Source organism: Eumetopias jubatus, unplaced genomic scaffold (assembly GCF_037043125.1).
Source record: "Eumetopias jubatus isolate StellerSeaLion01/CBP00866 unplaced genomic scaffold, mEumJub1_p1.0 scaffold_10, whole genome shotgun sequence".
Classification (NCBI taxonomy): Eukaryota; Metazoa; Chordata; class Mammalia; order Carnivora; family Otariidae; genus Eumetopias; species Eumetopias jubatus.
The window spans coordinates 54,849,622-54,858,844 of NW_028274816.1; positions in this window are offsets into that span (position 1 = coordinate 54,849,622).

Here is a 9,223-nt window from a genome sequence, read left to right on the forward strand (position 1 = left end):
GAAACTTGCCCATCTTGGCTTGGGCTCTGGGTTGAGGGAATGTTTCCTCGGGGACTTCACAACCCCCGGCTTGACTGGGGTTTGGATTTACCCTGTGGAACAGGCCAGGAAACCCCCAGCATAGAAATGAACTGAAGGTGAGCTCTGGTGGAAGCCGGGGGACAACATCCCCAAGTGACCTTGTGCCGATTTAGAGCAGGCTCGGGTCACCCAAATTTAAGGACATGATCGAAAATTGCAAAGCACACCTGAGGTTGATGTGATGAGCTAGTCTGGGCTGCTGGTTCCCTTCCCCAAATTTAACCTTGGAGAACCTGGAAGAAAGAAAGCATCCTGTCGTAGTGTTGACGTGTCTGGTCGGATAGCGGCCAGTTTGTGCGCTAAGCATGCAGACACCCAGCAAATGGGGGATGAGCCTAAGGCCAGAGGTAAATCTATGGGATCCATTTGGAACGTCTCGAGGGGCAGTGTGGGCCCTGCAGGGTTACCCAGGTATGCTTTTCTCCCCTGGAAATCTGGTGCAATTCACGAAAGGTGCACTGGGAAATGATTTGGTCAGAAATGTGGATGCCACAGCAGAACCGACTCTCCTGCAGCTCCTTGGCCATCCCTCGTCTGCACACAGGTCCTGGGATTTGCCACTGATAAGCGCAAGCCAGAAGGTCAAAAGAAGGGTCACGGGGCCCAACGCGTAATCTGCCCGATAATTGCTTAGCAGCCTTTGGTGTCCATTTGTCTTGTTCACATTGCACGGCATTTGCCTGACCAGCTAATCACATCGATCAGGGACGAAGGCAGATTTATACACACGGTGGAGAGAGGACAAGGGATCCCTTTCGGGCTGTGTATTTAGCCACCTTGTCGACTCTGTCCTTCCCTAAACATACAGGGTCAGCATCCTCAGGCCGGGCTCCCCAGTGCACAGTAGCAGTTTTAGCAGGAAGAGGAATAGCCCACACTGGGGCAGCGTTGCTATACCCACTGGCAATAGGAGTCCCAGCAGAGGTTAGGAATCTGCAGGATTGGGGCGCCTGGGTGGCTCAGTCGGTTAAGCGTCTGCCTTCCGCTCAGGTCATGATCCCGGGGTCCTGGGATCAAGCCCCACATCGGGCTCCCTGCCAGGCAGGAAGCTTGCTTCTCCCTCTTCCGCTGCTGCTCCTCCCCACCCCCACTCGTGCGCACTCTCTCTCAAGTGAAATCTTAAAAAAAAAAAAAAAACCCAATCGGTGGGATTTCTAGATGTGTCACCAGCACGGCAGACTCGAAAAGCACAGCCGGAACTGGTGTGGATGGTGGCCGTTTTCTCCTTTGCCGCTTAGGTATGCTTCCGGGGCTTTGTGCGGGAAACCTATGCAGGGCCCGGCTCTCGTTCCCTGCCAGTTTCGTCTGCAGGAGCCGTCACAAAATAGAAGCAAGTCTGGGTTGTCCGCGGGGGGCTAAGAGGTCCGCTGGTGGCCTGGAGACCCTGTGTACCATTGCAGTCGTGGGCGGAGCAGGGACCCCTAGCCGGGAGGATAGGAGAGCGCTGGGTGTCAGTGTCACAGCCCCGGGAGATGATGGCGGGTGGGTCACAGGTGGTCTGCCAGCCGAGTAGAGGGTGCCGTGTCCTATGAACTTGAAACAGGGCAGGTGCAGCCTTGGGAGTTAGGGTGGCCGCTTGCACTACTGCTGGCAGGCCCCGGGCCGTGCCTGACGGACTGGGTCTAACCGACACGAGAAGTGGGCTCCAGGACGCACCCGGGAGGCGGAAGCTTGTCCTAGAGCGCCTGCCGCCCTCCCGCTGCCCTCCTGGTAGCCTTCTGTCTCGGTCGGGGGGGCTCAGAGCCGGGGCTGAGCTGGGGCTGCGGGCGAGGCTCATTTTCAAGTTTCAAAGGTGGTCCCTGCCCCCAAGGGCCCAGAACTGGGCTGTGAGTAGCATCTGGGAGGAGAGCATATAAAGGTTGGGCAGGGGCAGCAAAAAGAGCCCGCCGTGGGCGGCAGTCTCCAGCTGCCCCTGGAGAGTCACAAAGCCGCTGTTTGGGTTTGGGGAGAAGGATCGACAGGATTGGGGGTGAGTTTTCGAGCGCGCTGAGACATCACCCACCTGAGCGGGTGAGAGCAGTTTGTGCCCATTGAAGGTTAGGTCTGGAGGCGTCATGGCCTCGTTCAGCTAGTGCCTCAAGGAGGAAAGGAGGACAGCGGAGTCCAAAGTCAGCGTGCCTAGTCTGATTTCAGAGCACGAGGTCATCCATGTATGGAACGGGGGGCTCAGTCGGTTGAGCGTCTCGTTCTTAATTTCCACTCCGGCCATGATCTCAGGGTGGTGGGATCGAGCCCCGCATCCGGAGCTCAGCTCAGAGTCTGCTTGTCCCTCTCCCTCTGCTCATCCACCGTCCCCTCTCTCCCTATCTCTAAAATAAGTAAAGTCTTTCGGGGCGCCTGGGTGGCTCAGTCGGTTAAGCGGCTGCCTTCGGCTCAGGTCACGATCCCAGGGTCCTAGGATCGAGCCCCGCATGGGGCTCCCTGCTCAGCGGGGAGTCTGCTTCTCCTTCTCCCTCTGCCTGCTGCTCCGCCTGCTTGTACTCTCTCTCTCTCTGTGTCAAATAAATAAAATCTTTAAAGAAAGTAAAATAAGGGGCGCCTGGGTGGCTCAGTCGTTGGGCGTCTGCCTTCGGCTCAGGTCATGATCCCAGGGTCCTAGGATCGAGCCCCGCATCGGGCTCCCTGCTCGGCGGGAAGCCTGCTTCTCCCTCTCCCACTCCCCCTGCTTGTGCTCCCTCTCTTGCTGTGTCTCTCTCTGTCAAATAAACAAAATCTTTAATAAAAATAAAAAAGTAAAATAAAATAAAATAAGTAAAGTCTTTCAAAAATGTATATATATATTGAGGAAGGGAAGTCGGGTCCATATATATATGGACCCGACTTCCCTTCCTTTTTTATAGGCGAGATTGGGGTATCGCCAGGTGAGGAAGTAAAGATCAGGGCATCCTGCTATAATAAGTCTTGTGGGTTCAATTCCTTGTTCTGCACACGTTGTGGGGGAGAGGGTGAGGTGGAAGGGGGAGAAGAGGAGGGGAGAGAGGGAGGAGGGAGATGGGCCCCCATGAGAAAGCTTTATTCCTTTCCAGGCAATGCACGTGGGTTCTGCACAGTAGTAATCCAACTCTGTTTGTATATGAGGCCCAAAGACTAATCGGGACCTTTTTTCCCCCCAAGATTTCATTTTTAAGTCATCTCTACCCCCAACCTGGGCTCGAACTCACAACTCCGAGATCAAGAGTCACATGCTCTACTGACTGAGCCAGCCAGGCGCCCCCAATTGGGACCTATTTTAAGGCCGAGTCCTCCTCAGAGGGATTTACATCACCTCTATCAGGGCGAGTAGGAGGTTGGAGGTTCGGTCTGAGGGCAGGGACGTAGAAGACACTCTCTTTATTGCACTGTATGGTGGCATTGCATTTACAGAACATGTCTCTACCTGTACGATGATTTGCAGGCTGAGGAGACGGAAAACCCACCAAGGCCTGGTGGGGGTAACGAGGGCCTGAGGATCTCAGGGGGCCTGAGGGAGGCAATGCAAAGGGTTGTCTGGAGACGGTGCGGTCCGGGTTGAATTCGAGGTGGAGGCCAGAGGTGAGTGCCCCGGGCCAGCAGTAGGCAGAGTTGCACCAGTTCCCATCCTCTAAGTAGCAGGGGCTGGGGTGTGACTGTACTTGCCCCACGGAAGGGGGAGAATGGACCTTCCGAGGGTGCGGGGGTCTCTGGAGATAGTTAAGCTTCCCTTTGTTTTGGGTACAGGACGGTTGTTTGCCTAGCGCCTTGGCCTTGGCCAAGAAGAAGAAAGGAGGGAGCATGAGCAGGGGGAGGGGCAGAGGCAGAGGGAGCTGAGCAGGGGGCCCGATGCAGGGCTGGATCTCAGGACCCCGAGCCGAAGGCAGATGCTTAACCCACTGAGCCAGCCAGGCGCCCCTTAACCTTGGCTTCTTGCAGCATCTGCAATGGTCTTGACCCAAGCAGGTGAAGCTCTGCAGTTGGCAAGAGAAACGGGTGGACTTTGAGTCGCTCCTGGGGCCAACTTCTGTTTTTCTAAGAACCCAACCTGCCAGGCCAGGCCCGCTGACTTTAATTTCCTTTTTCCTCCCGCTCCCCCTGCAAGCTGTTTTTGAAGAATCGAGAAGAAGTGTCTATGACAGCGCTGAGAGATGGTCCAGCCCGGCCACCCACGCCATTTTGGATTTGCCTCCTTATAACAGGGGGGAGATTTCCAATTAAAGCGGAAACAAGGAGGTGTCTGTTGTGGGGCTTCTGAGTGTGCCGCGGTGTTTCTGAGAAGCCTGTGTAACATCTGCAAAGGCCTTCTGTGGGGGCACGACCGAACCCCCCGGGCCAGGTTCACCTTGGGGGGAAAGGCTTCTAGAATCTGTCCTGTCGGGCCTTGACCAGGGCGCCCGCCTGTGTCACTTCCTGGTCATCTGGAGGAGGGTTGGGAGGGGTTCTTGCGCTGTTTCCCCAGCGTGGGGCATTTTTCTCCCAGAGGCCTTGGCCTTTAACTACAGTCTCATCATGGGTGGGAAGGACACCCCTTAAAAGCCAGTCAAGCTCCCGAAGAGCGGGTTACAAATGACCACTAATCTCTCCAGCGTGTCTCTAAGTTAGGTGGCATCTTCTGACAGAGGAAGAAAGTGGCTCTGTAGTTTAAAAGGCCCTGCAGCTGGCCAGGGGCTAGAAGCTCTGTTCTGTGGGGGTCCAGGACGCATTCCAGAAGGGCATTGCATGGGAAGGCCTGAAGCCGATGGGTTTCCATTACGGAGCCTTGGGAAGTAGGAGGAGTCGGCAGGGGGCGACGAGGACCTTATTCCCGGAGCCTCTGCCAAACTATCTTCCTTTCCGTCAGCACTTTCAGAAGTAACCTGTGTCCCCTGGGCCCAGGCATCAGGCCAGAGCGCTTTCTGGAATTGTTGCAGGGAAAGGAAAGTTCATGCTGGCAGCTGGGTGTTTGAGGGATTTTTCTGGGTAAATCAGAGGAGTTTTAGGGATTAGAGGAACTTGCTGAGGAGGTGAGGCCAAAATTTGGAGGAGGCTGGGGTTAGATCAGAGGCCCAGGGACAGGGCATTGGGGGTAAAGGGGCATAAAGAGGACGGAGAAGGGGAGTTTACCGTGAATGAGGATTTTAATTTTTATTCTAACTCTGGTCTCTGTTATTTAATCTTGTTAAGCGAGCCCCTAAGGCTAGCCCCAAGCTCTTTTGTGTTCTTCTTTCAGTTTGATCTTAGATACTGTTGAAAAAACAAGATTAGGGACTCCTGGGTGACTCAGTCGTTAAGCGTCTGCCTTCGGCTCAGGTCATAATCCCAGGGTCCTGGGATCGAGCCCCGCATCGGGCTCCCCTGCTTCTCCCTCTGCCTCTGCCTCTCTCTCTCTCTCTCTCTCTGTCTCTCATGAATAAATAAATAAAGTCTTTTTTTTAAAGATTTTATTTATTTATTTGAGAGAGAATGAGAGATAGAGAGCACGAGAGGGAAGAGGGTCAGAGGGAGAAGCAGACTCCCTGCTGAGCAGGGAGCCCGATGCGGGACTCGATCCCGGGACTCGATCCCGGGACTCCAGGATCATGACCTGAGCCGAAGGCAGTCGCTTAACCAACTGAGCCACCCAGGCGCCCAATAAATAAAGTCTTTTAAAAGAAATTCAACTGAGTAAACTTGAGGGTCTAATTGCCTTTATTAAACCCTTCGTGAATCAGGCAGCAGCCCATCCAGCAAGCAGAGGGGAGCGCCACTGAGCTAAGGTAAGGCTACATTTCTGAGGAGGTTCAAACTGCAGTTAGGTTAAGTATTAAATCTTGATTTACTGATGTTGGGGGGGCCTCAAGAGGCTCCATGAGGGGCCTGTGGTTTTCTTTTTAAAGGTACAAATAAGACATTCATTGAGGATGAACGCTCTCCAAAATCTTTTTCCAGCGTACAAGCTTTTCCAAATCAAAGGAGCCCTCTCTGGCTGTTGACAAGTAGGCTCGTCAGAGGTATACCCGGTCCGATAGCGACTCAAACCCGTAAGTCCTTCCGTGGAAAGACCCAGAGTTAACTTTCCTGAGTTAGAATGAATGTTGAGCAGGGTATACGAGAGCATCCCCAGATGGGTGCAGGAGATGTAGCTGCCAAGATCCCAAAGGCCACTCCAGAAGATAGCCAAGAAAGCAAAGACCACCATTGCCACAGTAGTGGGGAAAAAAAAAAATTGCATTTACTCGTGTCTGCAGTCTCCCACAAAAATGGGACACCTGCAGTCACAGACCCAATAATCTGTGACAATAGGCAGCTGATACTGGGATGGGACTGTCCCAGCACTGACAGGGCAATGAGAGTAGAGATGATACGGCCCCTTGGGGACCGGGAGCCCTTATTAAGACGAAGTCCACCGAGGGGCGCTGTCCGAAATGCTGTGTGTCACTTGGCATCTTGGGTCCCTAGCCTGCCGGCTAGCCACTCAATGCAAGCAGACAGCCTGCAGCAGCGGAAACCAGAGGGAGCGTTCCCAGGGGTTAGAGCCAAGCTCTGAGAAATGACAGGAAGTGAGAAGAGCATCTCACCCGGTTTGGTTTCTTTTATTGGCGACCCACAGCAAAGTGTGTCCGGGTAGACGCCAGGCTGGCGAGAACTCGCCGGGCTGTGAAGCCAGCTTGAGCATCAGGCTGGTAGGACCCATGCCTTTGTCCTACTCTGATTTTCTCTATGACCAAGGGCACAAGAGACAGATGCAGAAGAACACAATGACCATCTCTGGAAGGGAAAGGATCGGGTACCAGCAAGAGCTTTCCTACAAAAATCACAAGGGTCGCCCCACCCAAAGAACTGGTTGACACAAATATTTTCTCAACTACTGGCAATTTCAGAAGGGAAGACATGACAGAGTTTTGTATGACTTGACTTGATTGGACCCAGTGCAGAAATCCAGGAGACCGAGAAGAATCCTTACCTTTTCTGCCTCGCCAGGCCCCAGGGACTCTCAGCTGCAGCCTCTGGAGTGAGCAGAAGGTTCCAGCCAATGATACCCCATCACCGTGGCCAGAAGCCATAGGCGAGAGAAGACTTTCCTTCTACCCTCCTACGTTCAATGGCTGGGTCTACAAATAAGCTGACAAATTAACAGGAGAAAATGTGTACAAATTTATTAATTTTTATTTTTTTTTAAGATTTCTTCATTTATTTTAGAGAGGGCGAGAGCACATGTGTAAAGGGCAGGGCCAAGAGAGAATCTTCAAGTAGACTCCCTGCTGAGTGTGGAGCCTGATGCAGGGCTCCATCTCACGACCCATGAGATCATGACCTGAGCTGAAACCAAGAGTCTGATGCTTAAAGGACTGAGCCACTCAGGCATCCCCCAAATTTATTAATTTTTAATTTCACATGCATGGGAGTATCAGGAAAAAAATGTCTGTTTTTTTAAATGGTCAATTATTTAAAAAGAAAAAAAAAAGGCCAGTTATTTTCAGCAGGGATACCAAGAGCATTCAATAGGGGAAGGATGGTCTTTTCAGCAAATGGGCTGGGAACACTGGAGAGTCACATGCAACAAAAAAAAGGGGTGGTTGCTCCCTTACCTTCTACCACATACAAAAGTTAAAACAAGTCAAAGACCTAACGTGAGAGCTAAAGCCACACAACTCTTAGATGAATCATTATAAAGATGGGAGAAAAATCATAGTTTTAAAAAAAGTATTAGAAGGGGCGCCTGAGTGGCTCAGTCAATAGGCATCTGCCTCTGGCTCAGGTCGTGATCCCAGGGTCCTGGGATCGAGCCCCGCATCGGGCTCCCTGCTCCGCGGGAAGCCTGCTTCTCCCTCTCCCACTCCCCCTGCTTGTGTTCCCTCTCTCTTTCTGTCAAATAAATAAATAAAATCTTAAAAAAAAAACTATTAGGAAAAAACAACATGGGGGGGAGATCTTCATGACATTGAAGGATTTTGCAAGGATTTCACAGATAGGACACCAAAAGCACAGGTAAAAAATAGATAAGTTGGCCTTTATCAAAATTAAAAACTTTTGTGCATCAAAGGACACTGTCAACAGAGTGAAAAGGCAATCCACAGAATGGAAGAAAGTATTCACAAATCATATTTATAGTAAGGGATTAGTATCCAGAATATATAAAGAACTCCCACAACCCAACAACAAAAAACAATCCAAGTCAAATATTGGCAAAAGACTTGAATAGACATTTCTCCAAAGAAGATATACAAATGGCCAATAAGCCCATGAAAATATGCGCATTAGGGAAATGCGAATCAAAAGCACAGTGGGAGGAGTGCCTGGCTGGCTCAGTCAGTGGAGCTCATGACTCTTGATCTTGAGGTCCTGAGTTTGAGCCCTGCATTGGGTGGAGAGATTACCTAAAAATAAGATCTTAAAGAAAAAAAAAACAACACAATTGGATGCCACTTCACACCCAGTAGGATGGCTCTTACAAAACACAATGCCAGAAGATAACAAACGTTGGCAAGGATGTGGAGAAATCTCACCCCTCACGCATTGTGGTGGGAATGTAAAAGGGTGCAGCCGCTGTGGAGAACAGTGTGGGGGTTCCTCAAAAAGTTAAATATAAAACAACCAAATGGTCTAGCAACTCCATTCTAGGTTATGCCTCAGAAAAATTGAAAGCAGGGCGCCTGGGTGGCTCAGATGGTTAAGCGTCTGCCTTCGGCTCAGGTCATGATCCCAGGGTCCGAGTCCCGCGTTGGGCTCCCTGCTCCTTGGGAGCCTGCTTCTCCCTCTGCTTCTCTCTCTCTCTCTCCCTCTCTCTCCCTCTGTCTCTCATGAATAAATAAATAAAATCTTTAAAAAAAAAAAAGAAAAATTGAAAGCAGGAGCTCAAACAGATATTTGCCCATGAATGTTCATAGTAGCATTGGTCACAGTGGCCAAAAGGTGAAAACAACCCCATGTCCAGCAACAGATGAACAGATAAACAAAATGGGGTCGAGCCGTATAAGGAAATCGTATTCAGCCTTAAAAGGGAATGAAATTCTGGAACATACCACAACAGGAACGAATGAAAGCACTACGCTCAGTGAATAAGCCAGATGTTAAAGGACAGATATGTATGGGGGTGCCTGGGTGGCTCATTCGTTAAGCATCTGCCTTCGGCTCAGGTCATGATCCCAGGGTCCTGGGATCGAGCCCCGCTTCGGGCTCCCTGCTCCACAGGGAAGCTTGCTTCTCCCTCTCCCATTCCCCTGCTTGTGTT